Here is a 16,855-nt window from a genome sequence, read left to right as displayed (position 1 = left end):
AACACTTTTGTTATTTCTAGAAAATCGTCTTCCTAAAACAACATGCAAGATTAATATAGAGGTCAAAGAAATATTTGGACTACAACATGTAGGTTTAGTCAAGGTGTTTTAACAACTAAGGTGCAAGCCTAAGAATAAGGATCTGTGCCATATTGAAATCTGGCTCAGTTTCGTGCTTAAGTATTGGGACAGTCATGTTTTTAGCCATATCGAAAGAGAAAATAAAGGTTGTCCAGCTTAAATTGATTCATACAAGGAACGTTACATAGAAATAATCATGGCATTTGAATTGGCTAATGACACTAATAATACATGACATATATCATAGGGTTGGATTTAAAATAGATTTACAAAGGACATATAACGTTAAAGGACTTTAAAGTCTGGGCCACGAATAGCAGCCCAGTAAAGTCTGTTTTTCAAATCTATTCGGGGTCTAACATTTTAGACCCGCCAGCCCAGGATTCTAACCTATTTAATAGGGCCCATGACACAGAGATTTCTTTATATATAAATGACCCAAAGTCAGAAACATAAATGTTATTACATATTTTGGTATACTCATTATGCTTAAACATTAATCATTATTTACAGAATTTCAAACTAAAATGAAGAAGAAGAAGAAAGGTTAAACTTGTACTATGAGGTTTATTACAAAACCATGATACATAAATAAGGCTATCCTAAATTTCATGATCAATAAAATATCTTCAATATCATTTAAAGTGACTACTTGAAGCCTGAGTATCCAACTGGGGAAAACGAATCTAAAAAGTATCACTTAGGACAGAGATTTCGAACACATAAGAGGTTAATTCCTTATCCTGACTTCTAGGCAACAACTGATCTAAACATGATAATTTTTGGGATTAAACAGGAAAGCTTTCAGTCACAAATGGGAGGACACACAAGCCTAAGACTAAAAGCAAACATCAGATTCAAATGATTAAAGCAAGAATTCAAGTTCACACTTATCTTAAATAGACCTAGACCAAACAGTCATATTTATGCTAACCAAAAGGTATTCAAAGCTCAGATCTTAACAAATATGAATCAACTAGTATACTCACCTAAATCTGAAATTAAGCATAAAGATACAAGTATTCAGATCAGATTTAAACAGGAAAATTTATTCAATATAGGGTGTGATTACATACCTAATAGTGATCCAAAAACAGCAACAAATGAACCAAGTAAAGGTCAATAAGTAGAAGTGATTTGGAGCTTAACCCAACAACAACCAGACAACAACAGCAACTCAGAATACCAACCAGAAAATCAGCCAAAATCAACCAATTTTAACCAGAAAAAAACCACAGCTAAAGAAACCAGTTTTTCCAGAAAAAAACCATAGCTAAAAGAAACCAGTTTTTTAGAGTGTTTTTGTATCCATCTTGGTATTTTCAGAATCAGTATGTATTTTCAGAGTAGTATATCTGTGTGTTTTCAGAATCTTTTTGTGAAGAAAATGCTGATGATTGTGTGTGTGAGTATGAGTGAATGCTCTCTTTACATAGAGTGCCCAAAGATGGCATCAAAATGGAATATTCTAACCTAAATTCTGAAATTTTAGAATAGCACAGCATCTTTTTACAGCTGTCTATCCTTTTTCCCACCCAATATCAGCATTTTCATGCTAAGGATGGGGACAGCTGTACAAAATCTAGAACCTTCTAATATTTTACCTAGGGTTTGTCCATTCTTACCTTCAAATTAATGTCACGGCCCGGATTTTCCACCCTCGAGAGTCGTGATGACACCTACTAATGTGAGCTAAGTAAGCCAATCATTTAACTACTTATTTTATTACTTAATTATTTCTTTAAAACAAACAAAAGACGATACAATGAAAATAGCGGAACTTTAAATAATTAAGCGAAAGATAACAATTAAATATCTGAAATCTGCATCTGTTACAACTCCTAAAACCTAAAGCACCCAAAACCTGATGTCACAGTGTCACAGACGGTCTAAGATTTACTACATACAAAGTCTAAAGAAAATGACAATACACTATTTCTGAATAAAAGGAAAATGAAACAGGAAATAGGAATAGAGAAGATGCCAAGGCCTGCGGACGCCTGCATGTCTACCTTGGATCTCCGCGTGGACTGAAGGTAGTCTCCACACTACAGTCCAAAAGTTGCTCCGAGATCTGCACATAGTGCAGAGTGTAGTATCAACACAATCGACCCCATGTGCTGGTAAGTGTCTAGCCTAACCTCGACGAAGTAGTGACAAGGCTAGGACCAGACTACCAAATAAACATGTGCAATTCAAATACATATACAGCGGAAAGAAATACAGAAATAGCCAGTCAATATGGGAGGGGAAGCATGATACGGGGGAGATAACAATTCCGAATAGAAAGACATCAAGTAATGAAAAGAACAATATAACTCGGATATCAATAAAGAATCAGAAATCAACAAATGCACGGCATCACCCTTCGTGCTTTTACTCTCGTCCTTACCAAAGCAATCATATAATAAAAATATACACGGCATCACCCTTCGTGCTTTTACTCTCTTTCCTCACCATATAATTAATATAATCGGCACGGAATGGTACATCATGCGGCACGGCATCACCCTTCGTGCTTTACGCTCTTTCCTCACAATCGTACACGGCATCACCTTTCGTGCTTTGCACTCTTTCCTCACAAAACAAACAATGCACGGCATCACCCTTCGTGCTTTAACTCTCTTCCTCACCCACACAACAATCACAAACAATAGGGAAAGAGAACAAATGAAGTTACAATAAAAGTCCCGGCAAGGGAACAACAATTCAACAATTTAATCCCGGCAAGGGAACAACATCAATAACATCAACATCCCGGCAAGAGAGATAACAAATAAATCAACAATAGCCCGGCAAGGGTGACAACATAATGATCTCTTCTCTTTCTCACTTCTGTTTCACTATTCACTTCACAACTCGAGCCAATTCTCTGGAGGTTCAATTATCACTTATACTTTCACAATTCGTTATACAACTTGAGCCAACGCTCCTCAAGGTTCATAGATCACAATTCCTTCCAGAAACTCTATACCACAAATAGAAACCACCACTAAGGCACGAATGATACAATGAAGTCATGATAATCACAATATAAAGGCTCACGGGCATGCTAGACTCCAACGTATAGATACTCGTCACCATGCCTATACGTCGTACTCAATAATTACCATATAGTAAATAGGACTAAACTCCTAATCCCTCAAGCTAGGATTAGACCAAACACTTACCTCGATGCCATGAACACAATTCACGATTCAATTATAGCTTTACCTCTTGATTCCACCACCAGTTCGCTCGTATCTACTAACAAGTTACTTAATTACATCAACCCCAATGCATGAAAATGAGTTTTCTAAAGTTTTACCCAAAAGTCAAAAATCGCCCCCGAGCGCACATGGTCAAAACTCGAGGTTCGAACCAAAACCCGATTACCCATTCCCCCATGAACCCAAATATATAATTTGTTTTGAAATCGGACCTCTAATCGAGGTCCAAATCCCCAATTTTGAAAAACCTAGGTTCTACCCAAACACCCGATTTCCCCCGTGAAAATCATTGATTTTAAGTTGAAATCATATTAAAAGATGTTAATGATTGAAGGAAATAAGTTAAAAATGACTTACAATTGATTTGGAGAATAAGAAGCCTTTGAAAAAATCGCCCTAATGTGTTTATGTTTTGAGAGGATATGAAAAATGGGTTTAAAATCGGCTAAGTATAAAAGTTGCAGGTCGCAGGTATGGGAAATGCGAACAGGGGTTCGCAATTGCGAGCCCCAACCTCTGCTAAGTTGGTAAATGCAAAACATGCTTCGCATTTGCGAACCCTTTAGGAAAATAGGATCTTCGCATTTGCGAACAGCTGGACGTATTTGCGACTTGGAATTGCGACAACTTCATCGCATTTGCGACTCAAGGCTGGGACAGGGATTTTCGCATTTGCGAAAGAAAGCTCGCATTTGCGAGACTTAGTTGGCCTGGCTTCCTTCGCATTTGCGATCAGCCACTCGCATTTGCGATATCGCAATTGCGAGCCCGGCTTCGCAAATGTGAAGTCTGCAGGCCTGCTATGCACAGCTGAAATCTGCAACTTTTCTAAGTTCAAAATGCACCCTGTGGCCTATCCAAAACTCACCCGAGCCCTCAGGGCTCCAAACCAAATATACACACAACCTCAAAAACATCCTACGGACTTATTCGTGTACTCATATCACCAAAATAACATCATGTATATCGTATTAAACCTCAAGATCGATGAAATTTCTCAAAACTTCTTTAAACATCAAATTTGCATTTAAGGTCAGAATCATGCCAAATGGGTTCCGTTTCTTACCAAACTTTACCGACAACACATATTGAACCTGTACCGGTATCCGGAACCATAATACGGGACCGATACCATAGGTTTCACATAACATTTCACTTTCAAAAACCTTTATATTTTTCAGAAAAGAATTTCTTCAAAAATTCATTTCTCGGGCTTGGGACCTCGGAATTCAATTCCGGACATACGCCCAAGTCCCATATTTTCCTACGGACCCTCCAGGATCGTCAAATCATGGGTCTGATTCCGTTTACCTAGAACATTGACTGCAGTCAAATTAATTTATTTTATAGTCAAAAATTATCATTTTTTACGGTTGCGCGCCCGGACTGCGCACGCAAATCGAGGTGGTGCTAAAAGAGGTTTTTAAGGCCTCGAAACGCAGAATTTCATTTTAAAACAAGTGATGACTTTTTGGGACATCACAATTAACCCCTTTTAGTTCTGTTTAATACAAATAGTCACCTCAATGACCTAAGCTCTGATTTTTAATGCCTAGTACCACATTTTCAAATCCCATCGCCCCTTTAGCTTTCATTAATTACAAACAGCTAACAAAAGAACACATAAGTTCAAGCAACAGTCTCAAACTAACCATTACAAACCCCAAATTCCCCCTTAACCAATACCCCTCAACTGTCCCATTCAGAAGAATAACAAAATAACTTATTAAATAAACCTGGTCAAAATGTTAAACTGGTTCAATTAACAAAATAATTAACAAGTTAATCCTAAATCCACTGACTTAATCATCTCGATTAAACAATCCAAAACAAAACTAAAACCTAACTGATAATTCAAAACCAAAAGAAAGAAGAGACAAAGTAATGAGAGAAAGAAGAATACACTGATTTTGGGCCGGGAATGAGTAGAGACGAAACGATGACAACAACGAATCTTTGGCCAATTAGTGGGGACTCTACTGGAATCTGGTGCGCTTCAAAATGGGCCAAAGATGATACTGATTGATTGTTCTTACTGAGAACAATCGATGGGCATAAATTTTGGCACGAATCGAGCCTTGAAAACCATTGAAATTGGATTAAGGTTTTTTTATTTCTTTTGGAATCTCATATTTGAAATTAAAGCAAATGGGTGGGGATTTGGGGAAATTGATAGTGGGATAGTGATGAGGGGAGGCTAGGGATTGTGGGATGAAATTTTGGGGTGGTTTGGAGTATCGCCGCTGCTGTAGGGCGATTTCCGGTGGGTGGCTAGCGGCGACGATTTAGAGAGATGAAGAAGGGTCTGTGAGTGTGTTTTGGGGGTAGGGGGAGTCTATCCGACAGTTATAAGGGAAGAAGGAAATCAGTTGCGGGCCATTAGATCAAAATGATCCAACGACTGAGATTAAAAGGAGGGGAAATAACGACGTTTTGTTTAATGGGGGCTGGACCGGGTAAGGGTTTTGGGCCTGGGTGATATGGACTGAATTTGGGTATTAAAATGGCCCAAATTCAAACTAAAACCCCTTTCTTCAATTTCTTTTCTTATTTCCTTTTCTTCTTTGTTTTTCTTTTCTTTTTCTTAATTAAAAAATCTAAGTTAAATTCCTAAATTAATCAAAATTGTAGAATTAAGCTAATTATCTAATTAAAATATTTATAAAAATTTGTTGATACTAAATTAAAAGAGAAAAATTACTAATCTAAAATTAAAAGATAAAAAATGTAAAAAGATGCCAATTTTTTTTATTTTAATAAAGAAATTATTAATTAATTAATCCTAAAAATCTAAATGCAATGCATGGTATTTTTGACATTTTTGGGGGATTTTTATGATTTTTAATAAAAATTAAACGTGCACAAAATACAAACAATTAATAAAATCCAATAAAATAGCAAATAATTGGAAAAAATCTATTTCTTTGATTTTATAGGAGTATTTTGAATAGGACAAAAATCGCATGCTCATAGTTGCCCCTCTTTGCTCGGAAACACGAAGGGTTTTTTGGGCAAAGATAAAAATGAGCAATTACAAGCGATTTTTGCCAGTTTGAAACTCCATAGGAAGCATTTTTTGGAAAAAGTCTGACCGAACCTTGCTTCGGATGTTGCCTACATATCCTTGGCTATAAAGGAATTAGGTCAGTGTATTTCTGGAAGTTTTGGTAGCTGGAACTACCGAGAAACTGTGATTTCACTGCTGTTTCTGCTTGTTGAGCTCCTTATTACACCAAAATGAAAAATGAAAAGCTAAACTAGATAAGTCTATCAGCTACAAGTTACAAGATTCCTATCTATAAACCTTCTAAAGCTTGATCTTGAGTCTTGGCTGGCTCTTCCTGCTGACTCTGATCTGAATCTTGATGCTCGTTTAACTGCAACCACTGATTCATTCTTCTTAGGCTTTTCGGGTCAAGGCGGGACATGCAAAGCTTGTGACTTCAATCATATCTTGAGCAGTCAGCATCTTTTCTCCGCTTCTACACTTTAGAGCTCACTTATTTTTTTCTTGTTTTTCTTTCCTTTTATTTGAATCGAGACTTCTTCTTTTGGTCACCTCAAAACTTGTGCCTCAAGGTAAAAACCTTCTCAGGCACCAAAACAAACAAACAAATGAAATCTTTCTGCCCCAATTTTCGCTAGGGAAATTTTGTGAGTTATTGCAACAAAATCTAAACTATTTCTTTATTGAAAGCAATTAAAATTGAGATTATGTATCCCTGAGAAAAGAAATTAGGGAGTGGAGACCCTATATCTACAATGGAATCAACTGGGGATCGGAGGCCCTAAGTTGGGAAGATTACCAGGTTATGCTGGGAAAATGATCGGGTTATGCCGGAAAGGTCCTCGAGTTATGCCGAGGAGGTCCATAGGTTATGCCGGGAAAGTCATCGGGTTATGCTGGAAAAGGTCCTCGGGTTATGCTGGGGAGGTCCACGGGTTATGCCGGGAAAGTCATCGGGTTATGCCAGAAAAGGTCCTCGGGTTATGCCGGGGAGGACCACGGGTTATGCCGGGAAAGTCATCGGGTTATGCCAAAAAATGTCCTCAGGTTATGCCGGGGAGGTCCACGGGTTATGCAGGGAAAGTCATCGAGTTATGCCGGAAAAGGTCCTCGGGTTATGCTGGGGAGGTCCACGGGTTATGCCGGAAAAGTCATCGGGTTATGCCGGAAAAGGTTCTCGGGTTATGCCGGGGAGGTCCACGGTTTATTCCGATAATCAACTAGGGAGTGGGATCCTATACTGGAAAAGGCTACCAGGTTATGCTGGCAACGACTAGGGAATGGGAACCTATGTTGGAAAAATGTAGCTAGAGATTAGGGACCCTAAGCTACCATAATTTTGAATTTTTCTCCTTCTTTTCTTTCTTCTTTCTTTTTCTTCCTTCTTTTTCTTCTTCCTCTCTTTTTTTTTTACTTCACTTTTCAATTTATTTAGGAGAATAAATGAAGAGTGTAAAATGGGACTTCCCTTTTCGGGCCGACTTTTGCTGCAGAACCGTTTTGGTTTCTGCGTATCTTGCCTTTATTGCACCTGCTTCTTGCAAGGTTGTTTTGGACTGCACCTGTTTTCCTGCTTTCAAATCAAAGAACAATTTGTAAGTTTGAAACAGTGGTTGGTTTTGTGGCCTTGATTGTTTTGATCAATTGATCTCGGCCAAACTCTTTTGATGAAAAATCTCCATTGCTCGCTGGCTTTATGGAAATCGGTTTCTTTCCTAAACCCAGGGATCTTGACTTTCCAAAATTTCACATGATGGTTAGCCTATATGGGCATTTGGCCTTTTCGTCTTATTTTGCCTTTATAGGCACCTGAATTTGGATTTCTTTCCTTTTCAATAATTTTGACTCTGGAGCATCGGCCATCATGGCCACTCGAGATCGACTTGATGCACTTGCTGAGGCTGGGTGCTTTTCCTTGAATTTTAGATTTTGTTAAACAGAACCCTGTAAAACCAATCTTGCCATATTTTCTTTGTATTAGTTTCAGAGGAGGATTAGACCGAAAGGGATTCAAAGAAAAGTAAACAATGGACAGGATAATGAATTTAAACGAGAAGTGTCCCTTTCGGGGAAAGCAAAGAAGGACTTATCTGGAGTACATGAAGACTTCAATAGACATGACATGCTTCTTAGACTGGATACCCGATCTGCCCAACCATCTAATCTCCCATCATACCTTAAAACCAAGAAACCTTGCCAGGACTCTATCAGCGCTGATGGTTGTCATCAATTCCTTTTTCGATCAGCGGTGCCCTTTGCGGGTTTTCACCAACTGACCTCTCTCATTTCTCTTCTCACCATCGCCTTATAGTGCTCTTTGTGAGTTTTTACTAATAAAACTCTCTCATTTTCCATTTCTCTGCTCACCTTCGCCTCATGGTGCCCGTATGGGTTTTCACCAATAAGACTCTCTCATTTATTTCTCTCATTTGATTGTGTCAGATCCAAATAACCAACAAATTCCCATTTTGAATATTTTTACCGATTGATCAGAAAGACTTTGAACAGGATTTAGGGTAAAAAGAGTTTGGATTGAATTACAACTTTTGAACCTTTCAGGCGAACCATCGCCGAACCATTACAAATTATGCCCCAGTTTCAACTTTGGAGGGGGATGTGGATTTTTGTTTTGGTGTGACTGAACCCCAGAGAGAGGCTGCCTACGTATCCTTTCGGAATCAAGTCGAACGTAGTTTAGGGAAACTTTGGTTTTGATTTTATTTTTATTTTTGTTGTTGTTGTTGTTGTTGTTGTTGTTGTTGTTGTTGTTGTTGTTGTTGTTGTTTTTAACAAACATTTTCGAGTTCCAAAGAGGGTAATCAAAGAAATGTAATCGGCTCAAAGGGTTAGCAAAGGGTTAAAGTGTTTGGGTAGCGAGAATGAAAGCCTTCGTCAACCAACCGGAGAATCTTTGTATCGCCGAATGGTTAAACGTAATACCTTTTGACCGTGTTTGCATTGACAGTTGTTTCAGGGTCATTTCCTTCAATGTCTCCCTAGTACAATGCCCCTTTCGGCAACAATTGTCTTATAATGTATGGACTTTTCCAGTTTGGAGCGAACTTTCCTTTTGCTTCCTTGTGATGCGGGAGAATACGTCTCAAAATGAGTTGCCCTACTTCAAGTTAATAGGCTGCACTTTCTTGTTGTAGGCACGGGCCATTCTTTGTTGATACAACTGCCCATGGCATACTACGGCCATCCTCTTTTGATCAATCAGGGTTAATTGTTCTAAACGGGTTTTGACCCACTCATTATCCTCAATCTCAGCTTCAACGATTATTCGAAGAGATGGAATTTCAACTTCTGCGGGTATTACAGCTTCAGTTCCATAAACCAATAGATAGGGGGTTTTCCCCAACTGATGTGCGCACAGTTGTGTGATATCCCAACAATGCAAAAGGCAACTTTTTATTCCATTGCCTAGAACTTTGAATCATTTTCCTGAGGATCTTCTTGATATTTTTGTTCGCTGCTTCAATAACACCATTAGCTTTGGGCCGATAAGCGGTAGAATTCTGATGCGTGATCTTAAATTGTTCGCATACCTCCCTCATCAAATGACTATTCAAATTTGCAGCATTGTCTATAATGATAGTTTTAGGAATACCAAAACGACAGATAATGTTGGAATGCATGAAGTCCACCACTTCTTTCTTGGTGACGGCTTTGAGAGAGACTGCTTTCACCCACTTTGTGAAATAGTCGATGGCCACTAAGATAAATCTGTGCCCATTTGAAGCTTTCGGCTCTATTGGCCCAATGACATCCATACCCTAAGCAACGAATGGCCATGGTGCTGACATAGGATGCAGTTCTGAAGGCGGTGAATGAATCAAGTCACCGTGTACTTGACACTGATGACATTTTCGGACAAAACTGAAGCAATCCTTTTCCATAGTCATCCAGTAATAACCTGCTCGAAAGATTTTTTTTTGCAAGGACGTATCCATTCATATGGGGACCACACACTCCTACGTGCACTTCATTCATGATTCTTCCGGCCTTTTGGGCGTCCACACATCTTAAAAGGTTCAAATCTGAAGTCCTTTTATACAAGACTTCTCCGTTCAGGAAGAAACTACAGGTGAGCCTTCTAATAGTTTTCTTTTGGTCTCCACAGGCTTGCTCGGGATACTCCCTTGTTTTCAAAAATATTTTGATAGCATGATACCATGGCTGAACATCCAGATCTATTTCAACTGTGCTGCAATAACCATGTCTTTCTCGAATTTGGATTTCTAGCGGGTCAATGTGGACATTGCCTGGAAGGGCATCATGGAGGCCAAAGTAGCTAGTGCATCGGCCAACTCATTGTGAAACCGAGAAATGTACCTAAACTCGGCAGATTTGAACCGCTTGCTAAGATCTTCACCATGTTGCCTATATGGGATAAGCTTGACATCCCGAGTCTCCCATTAACCTTGGGCTTATCAGATAATCAAGTCTGAGTCGCCCATGATTAACAATTCTTCCACATCCTAATCGATTGTCATGTTCATGCCCATAATGCAGGCTTTATACTTGGCCGTGTTGTTTGTACAGAAAAATTGAAGTCAGGCTATGGCCGGATAGTGCTGACCAGTGGGTGAGATCAAAATTGCCCCAATCTCAACACCTTTTGCATTCACAGCTCTATCGAAGAACATTTTCCAAGCATTGGTGTTTTATGGAATTACCTCAACTGAATTTGCTTCCTAATCCGGAAAGTAGGTACTCAAAGGCTGACATCATCATCAACAGGATTTTCTGCCAGGTGATCTACCAAAGCTTGAGCTTTCATTGTCGTGCGGGTGACATAGACTATGTCAAACTAGGTGAGCAAGATTTGTCATTTCGCTAACCTCCATGTGGGCATCGGCTTCTGGAATATGTACTTCAAAGGGTCCAACCTGGTTATGAGGTAAGTGGTATAAGCCAACAAGTAACGCCTAAGCTTCTGGGCGACCCAAGTTAAGGCGCAACAAGTTCTTTCCAACAAAGTGTATTTGGTTTCATAACTAGTGAACTTCTTGCTCAAATAGTATATGGCCTGTTCTTTCTTCCCGGTCACATCATGTTGCCTGAGAACACATCCAAAGGAATTCTCCAACACTATCAAATACAAAAACAAAGGCCTTCCAGGTTTTGGGTGGGACCAACACTAGTGGATTCGATAGATATTCTTCGATTTTGTTGAAAGCTTCTTGACACTCATCTGTCCATCTAATCGCCGCATCTTTCTTCAACAGCTTAAATATGGGTTCACATATGGAAGTCAACTGATCAATGAATTTGTTGATGTAATTCAACCTTCCCAATAGACTCATAACCTCTTTCTTGGTTCTCGGAGGAGGAAAATCCCGAATAGACTTTATCTTTGTTGGATCTAGCTCGATGCCCCTCCGACTGACTATAAACCCCAAAAGTTTCCCAGATGGAACTCCAAATGCACATTTAGTTGGATTTAACTTCAAGTCATATTACGAAGGAGCTCAAAGAGATTTCTTAGATCTCGCACATGGTCATCCTGTGTTCTTGATTTAATGATCACATCATCCACATACACCTCAATTTCTTGGTGCATCATGTCGTGAAAGATAGCAGTCATAGCTTTCATGTAAGTTGACACGGCGTTCTTCAGACCAAAAGGCATGACCCTGTAACAATAGGTACCCCAAGGCATGGTGAAGGCTGTCTTTTCTGCATCTTCTTCATCCATTAAAACCTGATGATATCCAGCATAAGAATACACGAAAGACTGTATCTCATGTTTGGCACAGTTGTCAACAAGGATATGGATGTTTGGCAACGGCAAGTTGTCCTTGGGACCTGCTTTGTTCAGGTCCTGATAATCAATACACACTCGGGTTTTTCCATCTTTCTTTGGCACTGGGACCACATTAGCCAACCATGTGGTGTATCGGACCACTCGGATCACACTCGCTTTTAACTGTTTGGTGACCTCTTCTTTGATCTTGTTGCTAATGTCGGTTTTGAACTTTCTCTGTTTTTGCTGGACAGGGGGATGATCGGGGTAAGTTGTCAATTTGTGCACAACTAAATCAACACTTAGTCCTTGCATATCATCATAGGACAGAGCAAACACATCTTTGAATTCGAACAAAAGCTTAATCAATACATCCCTAGTTCTTTCATCCATGTGAATGCTTATCATGGTTTCTTGGACCTCTTCTGAACTACCCAAATTAACCGGCTCGGTTTGATTTAAGTTTGGCTTAGGTTTATTCTCAAATTGTTCCAGTTCTCGGTTTATTTCCCTAAAAGCCTCATCTTCATCATATTCCGGTTCTTGATTCATTATTTCATAATTAAACAGCATGCTATGATCTGGGCGTGAAGTCGCAAGCATGTCATGTTATTTAAAGCTGAATTGTTAGAACTGAAAGAAGAAATAAGAAAAGTAACAAAAATCAGAAAGAATAAAGATAGAGATTCATAGACGATGAAATATTGATTTCATTTCATTGAATTTGAAGATAGAAGGGTTTCCATTGGAATTTTAAAGACAATAAACTAAAAGAAACATTCGAGTTACACCCTGGAAAAACACGGAATGTAGAAAGATGGCAAGACTGAACTACCGGGATTCCCGCCTGACTGGGAACGGAGTAGCCTTCCAATTTTGCAGCTTGGCATCGGGCCCCATATATTGCACCTAAGCAGTGCTCGAGCCTTCTCCCGGCTGTACCATGTGAGCTTCGTATAATATTTGCCTCATGGATCTACATATGTCCTCAATCTCTTCGACCGTGAAGGCCTCATCTTCTTCCTCTATGTATCTTGGCTTGATAAATGTTTTGGAGAGATGCGGGACCACTGAGGCAAAGCCCAACCATTACTCTTTCGTTCATTAGCCCATGTCACATTAGCTTCTGTGGCTTGGAAACCCACACCGAAGAATTTCTCACTGGCATCTAAAGTGATAGGTTTCGTGATACCTTGCAAAGATACCCCGAGCCCCTTCCCGGGCTTATACCCATGCTTGATCATTTCAGTGGCGATCATGATTGACGCATTTGACAAAAAAGGTTGAGGACACGGGCTTCCTTCATCACATTGATCTGCGACCATAATCTCAAAAGCTTGATAGACTATGTGCTCGCTACCTTCCTTAGCCTCGAGACATGGGACTGATGGATCCCTGTAAATTGATTGCTCGTCTTCTCCATGGACCACAATTTTCTGATCTTCATGTTCAAACTTAACCATTTGGTGTAGAGTAGAAGGCACGGCCCCTACCGCATGGATCCAAGGCCTTCCTAGGAGAAAATTGTAGGAGGTGTCCATGTCCAAGACTTGAAATGTCACTTCAAAATCCACAGGACCGATAGTTAAGATATAATCAATCTCCCCTATTGTATCTCTCTTGACGCCATCAAAAGCACGTACACAAACATTGTTAGGCCTGATTCTCCCAGTCCTAATTTCCATTCTTTGCAAAGTTGACAGAGGGCATATGTCAACCCCAAATCCACCATCCAGCTTGACTTTTTTCACATAGTACCCTTCACATTTAACTGTCAAATGAAGAGCTTTGTTATGGGCATCCCCTTCCGGGGCAAGTCGTTTCTGCTAAATGAAATTCGGTTGACTTCAAAAAATAGTTCCTCCATTCTTTCCAGTTGCTCAACAGTGGTTTCGATCAGAACATATGCTTTATTAAGGGTCTTTATCAACACTTTCTGATGCTCATTCGAACTTATCAGCAGAGACAAAAGTGAGACCTGGGAGGGAGACTTCCGGAGTTGGTCAATTACATCGTAGTCCGAGGTTTTCATCTTTCGGAAGAATTCCTCGGCCTCTTCAGCACTTATTGGCTTTTTAAGCGAAAAACGCTTCTGTTTGGTTTTGTTCAATTCCTCCAAGTTGAGATACTTCCCATACGGGTTAGTTTCATTCACTTCCCCCATGATTTCTTTCCCCTTGTAAGCCACCATTACTTTGTTGTAGTTCTAGGGGACTGTAGTGGGGTCCTTCATGGGCTTTTATGGTGCGCGGCTAATGATCACGGGCTCGTTCAGCCTAGGTGGAATTACTGGTCCCCGCACCACATAAGTCCATTTGGGTACATACATCTTAGGTCCCTTGTTTAGCTCGAACCTTTTGGGGGGACTCAACACAAACTGTTCTTTCCTGGGGGTCCGGGGAATATACAAAATGACATATTTAGGAGGTACTGCCCTTGTTTTGGCTTCCACAGTCTTTTCTACGCTTCAAGGAGTGGAGCCGCTCTTCTTTTCCCCCTTAACTTGCTTTGCCACCGCCCTTAGCTTCTTTTCAACATCGGCGATAGCAATGATAGCTTTCAGAGGTGGGTCAAACTCTTTATCTTCACAAATCATCCCAATAACTTTCCGTTGTTGTGAGCCGACAATGGGTTATCGGTCACACTGGGGACCTCTTCATCTCTCAGCACTACCCGCTTTTGCTCTATTAGATTTCCGACCGCCCTTTTGAGAGTCCAACTGTCCTCAGTGTCGTGCACTTCTTTCCCTGAATGATAAGCACATCGGATACCAGGTCGGTAAGAGGGTGACTCTAGGCTTTGCCTGTTCGGGGGTACAGGTTGCAACAAACCCATTTGGACCAGCTTTGGAAAAAGTCTAGAGTATGATTCACCAATGGGCGTGAAGTTGGTTTTTCTGGGGGGCTCACGAGCACCGGCATTATATGGAAAGTTATTCTGTGGGGGACGAGGATTATATGGAGCTTGGTAAGGAGGGTTATTTCTAGGATGTGGAGCTCGATTTTGGTTATACTATTGTTGTGGCCTAGCGTATGGCTGGGCATTCATCACTGCATAAGGCTGAGGAGTCATGGCATAAACCGCATCTTAGTCAGGGTAATAATGTTGTGGGGTGTTTGAAGGGGAGGCAAAGTAACCTCAGGGCTGATGGGGGTTTCTCAGACTTGAGGCCACCATGGACACTTCTTCTTTCTTCTTTCGGTTTGCTACACCCCCTGACCCGCTCTGGATTGCTTGGGATGTAGCTCTTATAGCGGACTGGCTCAATATGCGTCCGTTTTCAAACCATTCTCGACCATCTCCCCAATTTTGATAGCCTTAGCAAACGGCTTTCCCATAGCAGACATCATGTTCTGGAAGAAGTCAGCCTCTTGGGCTTACAGGAAGACACTGACCATCTCGGTCTCATCCATCGGGGGTTTCACCCTGGCAGCTTGTTCGCGCCACTTGACAGCATATTCTCGGAATCTCTCTAAAGATTTCTTTTAAAATTGGATAGAGAATTTCTATCCGAAGCTATGTCCACATTGTACTAGAATTGCATGACAAAGTCTCAAGCCAAATCATCCCATATGTGCCAACGAGATTTGTCTTGATCCATATACCACTCGGATGCAATTCCGACTAGACTCTCTCTGAAGTAAGCCATTAAGAGTTCTTCTTTTCCTCCCTCCCCTCTTAACTGATTGCAATACCTCTTGAGGTGGGCTATGGGGTCCCCGTGTTTGTCATACTTTTCGAACTTGGGAGTCTTGAAATCGATGGGCAAATGAACATGCGGGAACATACATAAGTCAGTATAGGACACACTCTTCTGGCCACTTAAGCCTTGTATATTCTTGAGGCTTTGTTCCAAGCTTTTTATTTTCCGAGTGATTTCCTCTTGCTCGGGATTTTTTGTAGTTCTCTCTTGTCCCTCAGTAAACTCATACCGAGGTTGTTGAGGGTGAGAATTGGTGATCAAATTAGCTGTGTCGGATGGAAAAGGTGGTACTTGGAAAGTAAAGGATGATGGCTCAAAGCTTGGCCTGGGCAAAGTTGGTTGTGCGTAACCGAGGTTGGTGGTGCAGTGAATATGTTAGAAGCCACTCCTGAAATCAATGCCTGGGGGAGAACCTCAGAAGGTGTTCCAGCGAAATGGGCTGGGATGGTGGGATATCCGAGTGGGGTGTTCGGGTAATTTATTGTGATGTTGGAGGTTCCACTTTCTCTAGGAAGTAGCTTGAGGAAACAATGTATTGCACTAGGCATCTCTCTACTGTTGGACAAAGCGCCCCACATTTCCAACATGCGAAGGCGTAGTGCCCAATTCTCTTCAGCAGTCGCTGACTTTGATGTTGGGATAACCGATATCGGGCTATCCTCTAGGATGGGAATTGTTGGTAGATGACTTTTTGATGACATTTAGACACTTCCCTTGGATCTTGTAAGGTAAGGGTGCGAAGCCAGGTTACCACAAACCAACCACCTTAAAAACAGAACCTAATCTCAACAGCAGACACAACAAACCAGTTAGTTTGAGGCAATTAACACATAGGGAATCGCACATTGGGGTATGTAATGCACCTATACAGTTGAATGTGTTTCTACATGTTTTTCACTGGTTGCATGTCTCATCCCGGCTTTTGTTTATCTCCCCGATCTTTCCTTTTTCGGCGTTTTTCATTATTTGCTCTCTTTTCTTTGCACTCTCTCATTGTTTTCTATCTTATTCTTGTTTTCTCTTTTTTTCTTGTTTTCTCTTTTATTCTTGAGTTATTTAAAACCATGACCGGATTTGATAGGGATTGCCTATGTATCACAATGCCG

Source organism: Nicotiana tabacum, chromosome 6 (assembly GCF_000715075.1).
Source record: "Nicotiana tabacum cultivar K326 chromosome 6, ASM71507v2, whole genome shotgun sequence".
Classification (NCBI taxonomy): domain Eukaryota; kingdom Viridiplantae; phylum Streptophyta; class Magnoliopsida; order Solanales; family Solanaceae; genus Nicotiana; species Nicotiana tabacum.
Note: the sequence above shows the minus strand (reverse complement) of the source record.